We start from the raw sequence: 18,005 nt of genomic DNA, 5'->3' as shown, positions 1-18,005 counted from the left end.
CATGATCATTGATGCCCCACGAGGTGAGATCTTGCATGGAGCCCCAGACCGAGGGTGATTGACCGTCATCTTGAACTACTTCCATTTTCTAACAATTGCGCCAACAGTTGTTGCCTTCTCACCAAGCTGCTTGCCTATTGTCCTGTAGCCCATCCCAGCCTTGTGCAGGTCTACAATGTTATCCCTGATGTCCTTACACAGATCTCTGGTCTTGGCCATTGTGGAGAGGTTGGAGTCTGTTTGATTGAGTGTGTGGACAGGTGTCTTTTATACAGGTAACGAGTTCAAACAGGTGCAGTTAATACAGGTAATGAGTGGAGAACAGGAGAGCTTCTTAAAGAAAAACTAACAGGTCTGTGAGAGCCGGAATTCTTACTGGTGGGTAGGTGATCAAATACTTATGTCATGCAATAAAACGCTAATTAATTACTTAAAAATCATACAATGTGATTTTCTGGATTTTTGTTTTAGATTCCGTCTCTCACAGTTGAAGTGTACCTATGATAAAAATTACAGACCTCTACATGCTTTGTAAGTAGGAAAACCTGCAAAATCGGCAGTGTATCAAATACTTGTTCTCCCCACTGTATATAGATAACTACAGCTGGCAGAGAGAAAGCAGCTGTTCTTGTTCCAGTTTTTTAGATATACCTCCAAGATGCCTTATCTTTATCTCTCGTCAGGCCTTTTTCTTGAGATAGATACGGCATCGCTCAGAGTAGTGGCTAATGCTTTTTTATTCAATTCACACTCAACTTGGCTGTGACCCCACGGCCAGCCTCGAGCAAGGAAAAACACAACGACAAATTTGGTCAGCTTGGTGTGTGAAGCGTGTGTGTTTTCTTGTGTGTGTGCTGAAGACAAAAAGGTTTTGATGGGGAGCCAGGTAGGAAGGAGAGGTGGTCACGTTGTGCTGTTCGTTAGGAGTTGCCGTGGTTCCAGCTGAAATCTCTGGAATATTTACAACTTTAAAGTCTTGAAGTGCAACACAACATTCAGACGCTTCAGACCCAAATAAACGCATTTGCCAAAACGTGTTGGTTTTACAATAAAATACTGATATTTCAAACAAACTTTCATCTTCAACAACATTCTGATGCAGCAGAGTAGACTGACAGTGTTGTGATCTAACCTAAGAAAGGAAGTCAGGCCAGGGCTCTGTTTTCCTCTCCAGTGACTGAATCAGTCCAGGATTCCAGTGCTCATCTCTGGGTGTGAGATGCCAGCGATGTGCCAGCCCCTGGCCTTGTTTGTGTTGGCTGTTCCAACCACCAGACTCACTGTCTGCTCGCCCAACCGACCCTGTCTCTGTCACAGCGCTAGCGTCAGAGCAATGTGCAGGAGGGGGAACTGAGCTGAGGCCTAAAGCCATGGACAGGATAGGCAGCACAGGACAGGATATGTTTACATTGATTGACAGGAGTCCTCCAGCTACTAGGACCTCAAAAAGGCAGGCTCTCTGACCTGAGTTAACTGATCTACAGCCACAGCGTGAACATGGTAAAGCTGAAGTCACATCCGAAGAGGCTAAAATGGTAATATTCCAAATATATTCCAAATATATTCCTTATATAAGGCTTTGGATATATCCCAAATAGAAGGTTCTGGTCCTATCTACCATATATTACCATGTAATAACTGGTCTGATATCAGGACATTGTGTTCTGAAACTTTACGTTCATTTTGTCGCAAGTCTTTGTTTCCTCCCTGCCTCAAGGTAGCTGTAGGTATCTGTAGGTAGGTGAGGGAAAAATGTATTTGATCCCCTGCTGATTTTGTACGTTTGCCCACTGACAAAGAAATGATCAGTCTATAATTTTAATGGTAGGTTTATTTGAACAGTGAGAGACATAATAACAACAAAAAAGAAATGTTATAAATTGATTTGCATTTTAATGAGGGAAATAAGTATTTGACCCCTCTGCAAAACATGACTTAGTACTTGGTGGCAAAACCCTTGTTGGCATTCACCGAGGTCAGATGTTTCTTGTAGTTGGCCACCAGGTTTGCACACATCTCAGGAGGGATTTTGTCCCACTCCTCTTTGCAGATCTTCTCCAAGTCATTAAGGTTTCGAGGCTGACATTTGGCAACTCGACCTTCAGCTCCCTCCACAGATTTTCTATGGGATTAAGGTCTGGAGACTGGCTAGGCCACTCCAGGACCTTAATGTGCTTCTTCTTGAGGCACACCTTTGTTGCCTCGGCCGTGTGTTTTGGGTCATTGTCATGCTGGAATACCCATCCACGACCCATTTTCAATGCCCTGGCTGAGGGAAGGAGGTTCTCACCCAAGATTTGATGGTACATGGCCCCGTCCATCGTCACTTTGATGCGGTGAAGTTGTCCTGTCCCCTTAGCAGAAAAACACCCCCAAAGCATAATGTTTCCACCTCCATGTTTGACAGTGGGGATGGTGTTCTTGGGGTCATAGGCAGCATTCCTCCTCCTCCAAACACGGCGAGTTGAGTTGATGCCAAAGAGCTCCATTTTGGTCTCATCTGACCACAACACTTTTACCCAGTTCTCCTCTGAATCAATCAGATGTTCATTGGCAAACTTCAGACGGGCATGTATATGTGCTTTCTTGAGCAGGGGGACCTTGCGGGCGCTGCAGGATTTCAGTCCTTCACAGCGTAGTGTGTTACCAATTGTTTTCTTGGTGACTATGGTCCCAGCTGCTTTGAGATCATTGACAAGATCCTCCCATGTAGTTCTGGGCTGATTCCTCACCATTCTCACGATCATTGCAACTCCACGAGGTGAGATCTTGCATGGAGCCCCAGGCCGAGGGAGATTGACAGTTATTTTGTGTTTCTTCCATTTGCGAATAATCGCACCAACTGTTGTCACCTTCTCACCAAGCTGCTTGGCGATGGTCTTGTAGCCTATTCCAGCCTTGTGTAGGTCTACAATCTTGTCCCTGACATCCTTGGAGAGCTCTTTGGTCTTGGCCATGGTGGAGAGTTTGGAATCTGATTGATTGATTGATCTGATTGACTCCCTTTAAGAGTGTGCTCCTAATCTCAGCTCGTTACCTGTATAAAAGACACCTGGGAGCCAGAAATCTTTCTGATTGAGAGGGGGTCAAATACTTATTTCCCTCATTAAAATGCAAATAAATGTATAACATTTTTGACATGCGTTTTTCTGGATTTTGTTGTTGTTATTCTGTCTCTCACTGTTCAAATAAACTTACCATTAAAATTATAGACTGATCATTTCTTTGTCAGTGGGCAAACGTACAAAATCAGCAGTGGATCAAATACTTTTTCCCCCTCACTGTATCTGTAGGTATCTGTAGGTACCTGTAGGTACCTGTAGGTGTCTGTAGGTACCTGTAGGTGTCCGTAGGTACCTGTAGGTGTCCGTAGGTACCTGTAGGTGTCCGTAGGTACCTGTAGGTATCAGTAGGTATCTGTAGGTACCTGTAGGTACCTGTAGGTACCTGTAGGTACCTGTAGGTACCTGTAGGTGTCTGTAGGTACCTGTAGGTACCTGTAGGTGTCTGTAGGTACCTGTAGGTATCTGTAGGTAGCTGTAACTGCAACAAATTCAAACAGCTAGTTTCCTCTGCCATCCAGTGTCAGGTTTGCTTTGAAATACAATCAGCTATCAAACTCATCAAACATGAATCAAATCCAGTACGTTCAGACAAACTGGATTGTTAAGTGAGACCATAGTGAAAGTAAAATATGTAACACACTCTCTGGCTGTGTCCAAAACAGCACCCTATTCCCAACATAGTGCACTACTTTTGCCAGGAGCCCTATGGCCAGGCACAGCCATTCTTTCAGCCTAGCTCCAGACAAACATAGAGGGGAGAAACACAAAGGACATCCTGGGTAAGATTTGCATGTGTAAATGACATAATGTCCTTAATTGAAAATAAACAAACATTGTTTTGTTTTCATTTTCTGAGTAGTGATCAGAGATCCATTGTAATCAGAATTATCGTAATCAATACAGAGGAGTATGAATATGGCAGTGTTAACACACGCACGCACGCACGCACGCACGCACACACACACACAAAACACACAGCCCTATTCGGCTCTGTTGTAGCCGGCCGCGACCGGGAGACCCATGGGGCGGCGCACAATTGGCCCAGCGTCGTCCAGGGTTGGGGAGGGAATGGCCGGCAGGGATGTAGCTCAGTTGGTAGAGCATGGCGTTTGCAACGCCAGGGTTGTGGGTTCTATTCCCACGGGGGGCCAGTATGAAAAAATTAATAAAAATAATAATAATGTATGCACTCACTAACTGTAAGTCGCTCTGGATAAGAGCGTCTGCTAAATGACTAAAAATGTAAAAAAATAAAAAATAAATGTAAACCACTTACCCCTCTGAACATCCAGCTGTCGGGTGAGGGAAGCAGAGAGAAGCAGCTCTTTTTTTGCAGCGTTGGCCTGAGGGAAGAGAGGAGAGTAGGAGAGGAGAGGAAGAGAGGGAGAGGAGGAGAGGAGAGGGGGGGGAGGAAGAGGAGGAGAGGAAGAGGAGAGGAGAGAGAGGAGAGGAGAGGAGAGGAGAGGAGAGGAGAGGAGAGGAGAGAGACAAACAGAGTAAATGTCTGTCCATTAAACCACAGTAAAAAAAAGACACTAAAGAAGCGGCAGCAGCTCCAGCCCAGCTAGCCTCTAATCACATTCACTCCAGTCAGGCCCTCAGAGACCAGACAGATGACATCACTCCACAGTTAATGTTAATGGAGATGAACCTGGTAGTGGTGGCGTGGCCCTTTGAACTTCCGGAAGCAGCTGATGGATCCTAAACACACACACACACAGGCAAACACGCAAGCATGAATACACACCCGCACGCACACACACGCACTCACACACTCACGCACGCACAGACACAAACTCACAGACACAAAGCCGACCGACACCCAGATCCCTAAACATAAACACTCTGAAGTCTTTATGGCCTTAATGGCTAATGGAGAGGGGAGAAGCTGTGTTGTCTGAAGAGTCTGAAGATGGCCATGGTTAACTGGTGATTCAGGACACTTCGAAGCCTGACGAGGGTGGTGGTCAGAGCCATGGATGTACATGGACCTGCTGATGGTGTGTTTAAAGTGCACTACAGAGTTCAAAGCTGCGAAGCCAGGCATGAGTTACAGGCGGTAGGAATGACTGAGAGACGGCCGTGGTTTAGTTTAGACGGCTACAGGTGCTACAGGGTTACAGCAGGCCTTGATGTCTGGGAAGGAAGTTTAAAGTAGACTATGTGGATGGCCAGCCTGGTCTCATAGACTAGACGTAACATAGTAAAATGTAAATCCGAGACACTCAAAAGTAAGATATGTTACGTTTGGTCTGGTTACATAAGACAGAAAGTTACTTAAGGCAAAAACAAAAGTAGGGTGGTTGGTCGGGGTGGATGGGTAGGTGTATAATGAACGTCTAGCAATCCAAAGGTTGAGTTTGAATCTCATCACGGACAACTTTTCAACTACTTACTACTTTTTAGCTACTTTGCAACTACTTAGCATGTTAGCTAACCCTTCCGCTAACCCTAACCTTAACCCTTTAACCTAACTCCTAAACTTAACCCTAACCTTAACCCTAACCCATAGCCTAGCTAAAGTTAGCCAACTAGCTGACGTTAGCCACCTAGCTAGAATTTGTAACATATCATACGTTTTTGCAAATTCGTAACTTATAATACGAATTGTAATTCATAAAATATATCATACGAAATAGGTGATGGAAATCCACAAATGCGTACACACCATACGGAACGTAACATATCATGTTAAATGTAATTTTATGGATTTACGAACAGAATAATACGAAATGCTCTGAGACCAGGTTGGGATGGCCTAAAGAGCAGACGTGATTCTAACCTCTAGTAGTTTCTCGTGACTGTAAACATAAATGTTCACTGGCCAGCGCAGAGGTGGCCAGTCAGTAGCTAAGGTCTCAATTTCAGATCAGGAAGGGTTGAATCAACAGTAGAAAGTAAGCTCAGTCTGTCGGTAGCCACTGTGTTACTAGCATACTAATACAATAACAATGTTACACAACTGTGGGTCTTGGATCCTCCAAAAGGTGAGGTCAGAGTTAGATAAATGTCTTCAGGCCTGAGTCTGTCAACAAGCTGAGGACACGTCAGTAGGGAAGACTACTGTCCTCCGTCTGTGAACACCAAGCATCCTTCACCTCTCTCTCCCTCTCTCTCTCTCTCTCTCTCTCTCTCTCTCTCTCTGAGCCTGTAGTTCTTACCTGGAGCTATTGACAGTCACCCTGCATTCCTCCCCAATAAAATAAAATGAGAACAAGGCGCAACCATTCATTACCGCACACCTTAGAGAGATATAGGTTCGGACACTCAGGAAGAACATGAACCCACTGTCTGACAGTAATAACCTTCCACTCAGTATCACTGATTAGATTTGTGCTTTGTTTTCCTAAGGTTAACTTAATTATAAGATACATATCAAATCAAAATGTGATGTAAGTGTATATTAATGTGATCTAAGTGTATTTCATACTTTTTCTAACTCCCTGGATGATTGGTGCTGGGAGATTCTTTGTATGGTTTTCATGATGTCTCTGTTTCTCATCACACAGAGCAGGACATCACATCACTCCCTGTGTTGTTTCATACAACTGAGAATGGTCCATACAACTTTACATACATTGAGAATAATAAAGAATGTAAATCAGTGAAGACGAGTTATCCTATTTATTCAGGTAGTTCATAGAGAGAGACACACTACATGACCAAAATTACGTGGACACCTGCTTGTCGAACATTCCAAAATCATGGGCATTAATATGGAGTTGGTCCCCCCTTTGCTGCTATAACAGCCTACACTCTTCTGGAAAGGCTTTCCACTAGATGTTGGAACATTACTACGGGGACTTGCCTCCATTCAGCCACAACAGCATTAGTGAGGTCGAAGCCCTGATGTTGGGCGTTTAGGCCTGGCTAACAGTCGGCGTTCCAATTCATCCCAAAGGTGTTCGATGGGGTTGAGGTCAGGGTTCTGTGCAGGCCAGTCAAGTTTTTCCACTCCGATCTTGACAAACCATTGCTGTATGGACCTCGCTTTGTGCACGGGGGCATTGTCATGCTGAAACAGGAAAGGGCCTTCCCCCAAACTGTTGCCACAAAGTTGGAAGCACAAAATTGTCTAAAATGTCATTGTATGCTGTAGTGTTAAGATTTCCCTTCACTGGAACTAAGGGGCCTAGCCCGAACCATGAAAAACAGTCCCAGACCATTATTCCTCCTCCACCAAACTTTACAGTTGGCACTATGCACTTTACACCACTCCAGTAGACGCTTGGCATTGCGCATGGTGATCTTAGGCTTGTGTGCGGCTGCTCAGCCTGGAGACCCATTTCATGAAGCTCCTGACGAACAGTTATTGTGCTGACGCTGCTTCCAGAGGCAGTTTGGAACTCGGTAGTGGGTGTTGCAACCGAGGACAGACAATTTTTACGGGCTACGCGCTTCAAATCAAATCAAATCAAATGTTATTTGCCACATGTGCCGAATACAACAGGTGTAGACCTTACAGTGAAATGCTTACTGACAAGCACATAACCAACAATGCAGTTTTAAGAAAAAAAAGTTTCGTAAAAAATAATAAAATAAAATAACAGTAGAGAGGCTATATACAGGGTCTCTTCACAATAACAGCACTTACAGTTGACCGGGGCAGCAGGAGGGCAGAAATTTGACAAACGGACTTGTTGGAAAGGTGGCATCCTATGATGGTGCCACGTTGAAAGTCACTGAGCTCTTTAGTAAGTCCATTCTACTGCCAATGTTTGTCTATGGGGATTGCATGGCTGTGTGCTCGATTTTATACTCCTGTCAGCAACGAATCCACTAATTTGAAGGGGTGTCCACATACTTAAGTATATACAGAGCCTTCAGAAAGTATTCATACCTTTTGACTTATTCCACATTTTTTGTGTTGCAGCCTGAATTCACAATGGATTCAATATTTTTCTCTCTCTCACCCATCTACACATAATACATCATAATGACAAAGTAAAAACATGTTTTTGTAGATTTTAGCAAATTTATTGGAAATTAAATACAGAAATATCTTATTTACATATGTATTCACACCCTGGAGTCAATACTTCGTAGAAGCTCCTTTGGCAGTGATTAGAGATGTGAGTCTTTCTGGGTAAGTCTCTAAGAGCTTTCCACATTTGGTTTGTGCAACATTTGCCCATTATTATTTTCAAAATTCTTCAAGCTCTGTCAAATGGGTTGTTGATCATTGCTAAACAACAATTTTCAGGTCTTGCCATAGATATTCAAGCAGATGTAAGTCAAAACTGTAACTCTGCCACTCAGGAACATTCACTGTCTACTTGGTAAGCAATTCCAGTGTAGATTTGGCCTTGTGTTTTAGGTTATTGTCCTGCTGAAAGGTGAATGAATCTCCCAGTGTCTGGTGGAAAGCAGACTGACCTAGGTTTTCCTCTAGGAATTTACCTGTGCTTAGCTCCATTCCGTTTCTTTTTTATCCTGAAAAACTCCCCAGTCATTAACGATTACAAGCATACCCATAGCATGATGCAGCCACCACTATTCTTGAAAATATGAAGAGTGGTATTCAGTATTGTGTTGTATTGGATTTGCCCCAAACATAACACTTTGTATTCAGGATTAAAAGTTAATTGCTTTGCCAAACATTTTTCAGTATTACTTTAGTGCTTTGTTGCAAACAGGATGCATGTTTTGTTCTGTACAGGATTCCTTCTTTTCACTCTGTCAATTAGATTAGTATGTGGAGTAACTACAATGTTGTTGATCCATCCTCAGTTCTCCTATTACAGCCATTAAACTCTGTAACAGTTTTAAAGTCACCATTGGCCTTATGGTGAACTCCCTGAGCGGTTTCCTTCCTCTCCAGTAACTGAGTTAGGAATTACGCCTGTATCTTTGTAGTGACTGGGTGTATTGATACACCATCCAATGTGTAATTAAATAACTTCACCATGCTCAAAGGGATATTCAATGTCTGCTTTTTTGTTTTTACCCATCTACCAATAGGTGCCCTTCTTTGCGAGGCATTGGAAAACCTCTCTGGTCTTTGTGGTTGAATCTGTGTTTGAAATTCACTGCTCGACTGAGGGACCTTACAGATAATTTTATGTGTGGGGTAAAGAGATGAGGTAGTCATTCAAAAATCATGTTAAACACTATTATTGCACGCAGAGTGAGTCCATGCAACTTATTATGTGACTTGTTAAGCACATTTTTACCCCTGAACTTATTTAGGCTTGCCATAACAAAGGGGTTGAATAGTTATTGCCTCAAGACATTTTAGCTTTTCATTTTGAATTAATTTGTAAAAATTTAGAAAAACATAATTCCACTTTGACATTATGCGGTATTGTGTGTAGGCCAGTAAATTCAGGCTGTAACACAACAAAATGTGGAAAAGGTCATTGGGTGTGAATACTTTCTGAAGGCACTGTATAGTGTATCTCTGTTACACGTTAGACCTGAATAAAATATGTGAGAGAAACAATGTGTTTAACCTTTACTGTCCCTTAAAAGAGTACTGTTTCTTTCTGTTACGGTCTCTCTTTTCTAAACATGAAAACCAAGACACAAACCCCCTGTGAAGAGATGTTCCCACAGCCTAAACTAAACATGATCAGATGTGTTCCACCCCACATGAAAGAATACTACAGTTTACTATAGAATACTACAGTACTTACTGTAGAATTTTGTAATAAACTGTAGTATACTTTAGAATACTATACTAAACACTTTAGTATACCTCAATCATGTGTAGTAGTTACTATAGAATGTTGTAATATACTGTAGAATCCTATAGTAAATACTACAGTATTGTCCACAAATGGGCGGCAGGTAGCTTAGTGGGTAAGCTTAGTGGTTAAGAGCGTTGTGCCAGTAACCGAAAGGTCGCTGGTTGTAATCCCCGAGCCGACTAGGTGAAAAATCTGTCGATGTGCCCTTAAGCAAGGCACTTAACCCTAATTGCTCCTGTAAGTCGCTCTGGATAAGAGCGTCTGCTAAATGACTAAAATGTAAAAGAAACACTGTAGTAATGTCCGCAAAAACATACTACACTTTTTTAACTACAGTATTTAATATGCATATAACCTACCCATTCCCTTCCCCCATATCCCAATTTGTACCACCCATAAGTGAGAAACCAATATGCCAAATATAGACCATATATTGTGTACCCTACATGTGTTATAGAAAAGAGCAGAAGCGCTGAACTATCTCTTTAGACCCCAGTCCTACCTACCTACAGGTTATGGAAAATGTACTCTTTTAGTATTCTCCAGATGTTTCCTTAAGGTGAAAGCCTCCACTTCTGTCACCCTGAAGAAGGCACAGTGATGCCGAAACGTTGGTGGTTTCTTACCCAATATAGTGTGTGCTACTCTCTTTATTTGTTTTTATAGCTTACAGTTTATTCTCCGTTGGTCAGCACCTCTACACTAAATAATGTTCTCTGGGTGTGTCGCCAGCTCATGCTTTTTATTAAAGATAATACAACAAAAACACTATAGTAAATACTACAGTATATACTATCGTTATTTTACTACAATATTTATACTATAGTTAACTGGAAATATTACAGTATACTACAGTAAAGTCCGCAAAAACACTACAGTGAATGCTATAGTTTTTATACCATAGTATACTATAGTATTTTTTAATGTGGGACTCTTGTCCTATCTTATCTGCAGAGGTCTTTTCCCACAGTCCTAGAGGTCAGAGGTTATATTAGAGGAGCTATGATAAGACCACTCTAACCTGAGACCACAGACCAGACAGGCTCTCTGACACCAGGTATTGATGATAAATCACATCCTCTCGCTGATAGTGAGACAGGAGATGCCCCGTCAGCCATCACCGCAGTCATGCTGAAATCCCCTCAGGCAATGACCCAGCCAACACTGATCAATGACCCAGCCAACGCTGATCAATGACCCAGCCCACGCTGATCAATGACCCAGGCCACACTGATGAATGACCCAGGCCACACTGATGAATGACCCAGGCCACACTGATGAATGACCCAGGCCACACTGATGAATGACCCAGGCCACACTGATGAATGACCCAGGCCACACTGATGAATGACCCAGGCCACACTGATGAATGACCCAGGCCACACTGATGAATGACCCAGGCCACACTGATGAATGCCAACTTTAAAAATACTTACAGCAGGAGAGATGACGAGTGTGGACTTTCTTTAGCCATTGCATGAAAATACTACAGCACCATTAATATGATCTCCTTGGTGCAACGAGTAGGACGGGCCGGTGAGAGGGCAGGCCTTTTCTCTGTCTAAAGCAGAAACACACCTGATTCAGCTAATCAACTAAACACAATGTTCAATTATAACTTTATTAGGTTGAATCAGCTGTGCATGTAACTGTTTTGGCTAGCTGGACCAAAGGCCTGCACCCACACAGGCCCTCGCAGGATAAACCCCGATTTCCTTTAGTAGGGAAGCAACAGGTTGAAAAACATCTCTCTAATTCCCGCCCAAAGGGCATCCTAGCACATTCAAAATACAATAAAGATATCATTGAACAATACAAGGCATCTGATCTTGGAGTCATGGTCCTCCTGTTGTACTGTAATAGACCCATCTCAGTCCCCTGGGAGACGGCTGAGCTATAAATGGCCTGGGGTCTAATGAGCCCACTGCCCCTCAACAGGCTCCGTCTGTGACTCCCTAATCTATTTCAGGAGAGTTCTAGAGTTCTGCTTCCATGCACCCTACTGCACTACCCTAGTCCCCTTCCATGCACACTACTGTACTCCCCTAGTCCCCTTCCATGCCCCCTACTGTACTACCCTAGTCCCCTTCCATGCCCCCTACTGTACTACCCTAGTCCCCTTCCATGCACACTACTGTACTACCCTAGTCCCCTTCCATGCACACTACTGTACTACCCTAGTCCCCTTCCATGCACACTACTGTACTACCCTAGTCCCCTTCCATGCACTGTACTACCCTAGTCCCCTTCCATGCACACTACTGTACTACCCTAGTCCCCTTCCATGCACTGTACTACCCTAGTCCCCTTCCATGCACACTACTGTACTACCCTAGTCCCCTTCCATGTACTGTACTCCCCTAGTCCCCTTCCATGTACTGTACTACCCTAGTCCCCTTCCATGTACTGTACTCCCCTAGTCCCCTTCCATGTACTGTACTCCCCTAGTCCCCTTCCATGCACCCTACTGTACTACCCTAGTCCCCTTCCATGCACCCTACTGTACTACCCTAGTCCCCTTCCATGCACACTACTGTACTACCCTATCCCCTTCCATGCACACTACTGTACTACCCTAGTCCCCTTCCATGCACTGTACTACCCTAGTCCCCTTCCATGCACACTACTGTACTACCCTAGTCCCCTTCCATGCACACTACTGCACTACCCTAGTCCCCTTCCATGCCCCCTACTGCACTACCCCTAGTCCCCTTCCATGCCCCCTACTGTACTACCCTAGTCCCCTTCCATGTACTGTACTACCCTAGTCCCCTTCCATGTACTGTACTACCCTAGTCCCCTTCCATGTACTGTACTCCCCTAGTCCCCTTCCATGTACTGTACTCCCCTAGTCCCCTTCCATGCACACTACTGTACTACCCTAGTCCCCTTCCATGCACTGTACTACCCTAGTCCCCTTCCATGCACACTACTGTACTCCCCTAGTCCCCTTCCATGTACTGTACTCCCCTAGTCCCCTTCCATGCACCCTACTGTACTACCCTAGTCCCCTTCCATGCACACTACTGTACTACCCTATCCCCTTCCATGCACACTACTGTACTACCCTAGTCCCCTTCCATGCACTGTACTACCCTAGTCCCCTTCCATGCACACTACTGTACTACCCTAGTCCCCTTCCATGCACACTACTGCACTACCCTAGTCCCCTTCCATGCCCCCTACTGCACTACCCCTAGTCCCCTTCCATGCCCCCTACTGTACTACCCCTAGTCCCCTTCCATGCCCCCTACTGTACTACCCCTAGTCCCCTTCCATGTACTGTACTACCCCTAGTCCCCTTCCATGCACACTACTGTACTACCCTAGTCCCCTTCCATGCACACTACTGTACTACCCTAGTCCCCTTCCATGCACCCTACTGTACTCCCCTAGTCCCCTTCCATGTACTGTACTCCCCTAGTCCCCTTCCATGCCCCCTACTGTACTACCCTAGTCCCCTTCCATGTCCCCTACTGTACTACCCTAGTCCCCTTCCATGCACACTACTGTACTACCCTAGTCCCCTTCCATGCACCCTACTGTACTCCCCTAGTCCCCTTCCATGTACTGTACTCCCCTAGTCCCCTTCCATGCACCCTACTGCACTACCCTAGTCCCCTTCCATGCCCCCTACTGCACTACCCCTAGTCCCCTTCCATGCCCCCTACTGTACTACCCCTAGTCCCCTTCCATGTACTGTACTACCCCTAGTCCCCTTCCATGCACACTACTGTACTCCCCTAGTCCCCTTCCATGCACACTACTGTACTACCCTAGTCCCCTTCCATGCACTGTACTACCCTAGTCCCCTTCCATGCACACTACTGTACTCCCCTAGTCCCCTTCCATGTACTGTACTCCCCTAGTCCCCTTCCATGCACCCTACTGTACTACCCTAGTCCCCTTCCATGCACCCTACTGTACTACCCTAGTCCCCTTCCATGCACACTACTGTACTACCCTATCCCCTTCCATGCACACTACTGTACTACCCTAGTCCCCTTCCATGCACTGTACTACCCTAGTCCCCTTCCATGCACACTACTGTACTAACCTAGTCCCCTTCCATGCACACTACTGCACTACCCTAGTCCCCTTCCATGCCCCCTACTGCACTACCCCCTAGTCCCCTTCCATGCCCCCTACTGTACTACCCCTAGTCCCCTTCCATGTACTGTACTACCCCTAGTCCCCTTCCATGCACACTACTGTACTACCCTAGTCCCCTTCCATGAACACTACTGTACTACCCTAGTCCCCTTCCATGCACCCTACTGTACTCCCCTAGTCCCCTTCCATGCACCCTACTGTACTCCCCTAGTCCCCTTCCATGTACTGTACTCCCCTAGTCCCCTTCCATGCCCCCTACTGTACTACCCTAGTCCCCTTCCATGTCCCCTACTGTACTACCCTAGTCCCCTTCCATGCACACTACTGTACTACCCTAGTCCCCTTCCATGCACCCTACTGTACTCCCCTAGTCCCCTTCCATGCACCCTACTGTACTACCCTAGTCCCCTTCCATGCCCCCTACTGTACTCCCCTAGTCCCCTTCCATGCACCCTACTGCACTACCCTAGTCCCCTTCCATGCCCCCTACTGCACTACCCCTAGTCCCCTTCCATGCCCCCTACTGTACTACCCCTAGTCCCCTTCCATGTACTGTACTACCCCTAGTCCCCTTCCATGCACACTACTGTACTACCCTAGTCCCCTTCCATGCACCCTACTGTACTCCCCTAGTCCCCTTCCATGCACCCTACTGTACTCCCCTAGTCCCCTTCCATGCCCCCTACTGTACTCCCCTAGTCCCCTTCCATGCCCCCTACTGTACTCCCCTGGGTTTATATTACCAAATAAATGTGTTTTTTGTAATCCTTTAAAAGCAAAATAAAGGACTGCTCCATAACTAAAGATGAGCAAATGTCAGGCAAAATATGAGTGTTTGCCAAAACAGCACTTCAGGATGCTAAATAATGACATTTAAAAAGGCTTTTAGATAAAATGATGAAAGTACAATGAGTCCTGAAAATGGATGGCCAGGAGCCTGATGAGAATAGGGTGACAGTTTCCATCTGTTTAGAAAAAGCAGATGATAAAGCCACAACTTCACTCATGTTCCCTACAGTATATGGTTGATCCCCTCTCAGTCAAAACAAACATCTGGGGCCATCTAGTGGTCAAAAGGTGCACAACATCAACCATTGTCTCAAGTTTACAGTCGTGGTCAAAAGTTTTGAGAAATCAAATCAAATCAAATTGTATTGGCCACATGCACCGAATAAAACAGGTGCAGACATTACAGTGAAATGCTTACTTAAAGCCCTTAACCAACAGTGCATTTATTTTTAATAAAAATGTAGAATAAAACAACAAAAAAGTGTTGAGGAAAAAAAGAGCAGAAGTAAAATAAAATAACAGTAGGGAGGCTATATATACAGGGGGGTACCGGTGCAGAGTCAATGTGCGGGGGCACCGGCTAGTTGAGGTAGTTGAAGTAATATGAACATTTGGGTAGAGTTAAAGTGACTATGCATAAATAATTAACAGAGTAGCAGCAGCGTAAAAAGATGGGGTGGGGGGGCAATGCAAATAGTCCGGGTAGCCATGATTAGCTGTTCAGGAGTCTTATGGCTTGGGGGTAGAAGCTGTTGAGAAGTCTTTTGGACCTAGACTTGGCACTCCGGTACCGCTTGCCGTGCGGTAGCAGAGAGAACAGTCTATGACTAGGGTGGCTGGAGTCTTTGACAATTTTGAGGGCCTTCCTCTGACACCGCCTGGTATAGAGGTCCTGGATGGCAGGAAGCTTGGCCCCAGTGATGTACTGGGCCGTACGCACTACCCTCTGTAGTGCCTTGCGGTCGGAGGCCAAGCAGTTGCCATACCAGGCGGTGATGCAACCAGTCAGGATGCTCTCGATGGTGCAGCTGTATAATTTTTTTAGGATCTGAGGACCCATGCCAAATCTTTTCAGTCTCCTGAGGGGGAATAGGCTTTGTCGTGCCCTCTTCACGACTGTCTTGGTGTGTTTGGACCATGATAGTTCGTTGGTGATGTGGACACCAAGGAACTTGAAGCTCTCAACCTGTTCCACTACATGAGAATGACACAAGTATTGGTCTTCACAAAGTTCGCTTCTTCAGTATTATGAGATATTTTTGTCAGATGTTACTATGGTATACTGAAGTATAATTACAAGCATTCCATAAGTGTCAAAGGCTTTTATTGACAATTACATTAAGTTTATGCAAAGAGTCAATAATTGCAGTGTTGACCCTTCTTTTTCAAGACCTCTGCAATCCGCCCTGGCATGCTGTCAGTTAACTTCTGAGCCACATCCTGACTGATGGCAGCCCATTGCATAATCAATGCTTGGAGTTTGTCAGAATTTGTGGGGTTTTGTTTGTCCACCCGCCTCTTGAGGATCGACCACAAGTTCTCAATGGGATTAAGGTCTGGGAAGTTTCCTGGCCATGGACCCAAAATGTCGATGTTTTGTTCCCCGAGCCACTTAGTTATCACTTTTGCCTTATGGCAAGGTGCTCCATCATGCTGAAAAAGGCATTGGTCGTCACCAAACTGTTCTTGGATGGTTTGCGAGAAGTTGCTCTCGGAGGATGTGTTGGTACCATTCTTTATTCATGGCTGTGTTCTTAGGCAAAATTGTGAGTGAGCCCACTCCCTTGGCTGAGAAGCAACCCCACACATGAATGGTCTCAGGATGCTTTACTGTTGGCATGACACAGGACTGATGGTAGCGCTCACCTTGTCTTCTCCGGACAAGGTGTTTTCCGGAAGCCCCAAACAATCGGAAAGGGGATTCATCAGAGAAAATCAGTCCTCAGCAGTCCAATCCCTGTACCTTTTGCAGAATATCAGTCTGTCCCTGATGTTTTTCCTGGAGAGAAGTGGCTTCTTTGCTGCCCTTCTTGACACCAGGCAATCCTCCAAAAGTATTCGACTCACTGTGCATGCAGATGCACTCATAACTGCCTGCTGCCATTCCTAAGCAAGCTCTGCACTGGTGGTGCCCCGATTCCGCAGCTGAATCAACTTTAGGAGACGGTCCTGGCGCTTGCTGGACTTTCTTGGGCGCCCTGACGCCTTCTTCACAACAATTGAACCTCTCTCCTTGAAGTTCTTGATGATCCGATAAATGGTTGATTTAGGTGCAATCTTACTAGCAGCAATATCCTTGCCTGTGAAGCCCTTTTTGTGCAAAGCAATGATGACGGCACGTGTTTCCTTGCAGGTAACAAGGGTTAACAGAGGAAGAACAATGATTTCAAGCACCACCCTCCTTTTAAAGCTTCCAATCTGTTATTCTAACTCAATCAGCATGACAGAGTGATCTCCAGCCTTGTCCTCATCAACACTCTCACCTGTGTTAACGAGAGAATCACTGACATGATGGCAGCTGGTCCTTTTGTGGCAGGGCTGAAATGCAGTGGAAATGTTTTTGGGGGATTAAGTTCAATTTCATGGCAAAGAGGGATTTTGGAGTATATGCAAATTGCCATCATCAAAACTGAGGCAGCAGACTTTGTGAAAATTAGTATTTGTGTCATTCTCAAAACTTTTGACCACGACTGTACATTAAAAGGTTATGACTTAGTAGGGTCAGGAGTTTTCCCTGTTCATCACAGCCCAGTTTTTCAAAAGTTTCTGATCGGATTTCAACAATCGGATAGGATTAAATGCGTAGGATAGGAGAATGAGCGTATCATTGACTTGAATGGGGACGCCCGTTCTATTCATTCTATTTATATGCATTTAATCCTATCAGATTGCCAAAATCCGATCAAAACTGGGCCATGATGGTTTGAAGAACTCCAGGTCCAGTAAAAGCATATGTCGAGAGCTGAACGTTCACTATAAAACAAAACTAACCCTCATGCCACAAGTGACTGTCAGGTTTCAAAAGCCAATTTAGGAAAACATACCTCTTCTTAGATTTTAGGTGATATGTCTACTATGATTGAACCATCTCATTTTTGGGAGATATACAGCATGAAAGATATGTTTAGATGGGAATGTGATGCATGGTGAATCTGTGTGTAGACTAATTACTGAGAACATTAACCGCCATCTTTTAATTACAAGGTTTCATCATGTAAAAAACCTACGAGCCCCCTGTAAACACCCTGTAAATACTACCACATGACAAGGTCAGCACACGCAGGAGTTGGGAATGCATTTCCAGATTACCACATTACATTTTACATTTACATTTTAGTCATTTAGCAGA

The sequence above is a fragment of the Coregonus clupeaformis genome, chromosome 10 (genome assembly GCF_020615455.1).
Source record: "Coregonus clupeaformis isolate EN_2021a chromosome 10, ASM2061545v1, whole genome shotgun sequence".
Taxonomy (NCBI): Eukaryota; Metazoa; Chordata; class Actinopteri; order Salmoniformes; family Salmonidae; genus Coregonus; species Coregonus clupeaformis.
This window is presented reverse-complemented; position numbering follows the sequence as displayed.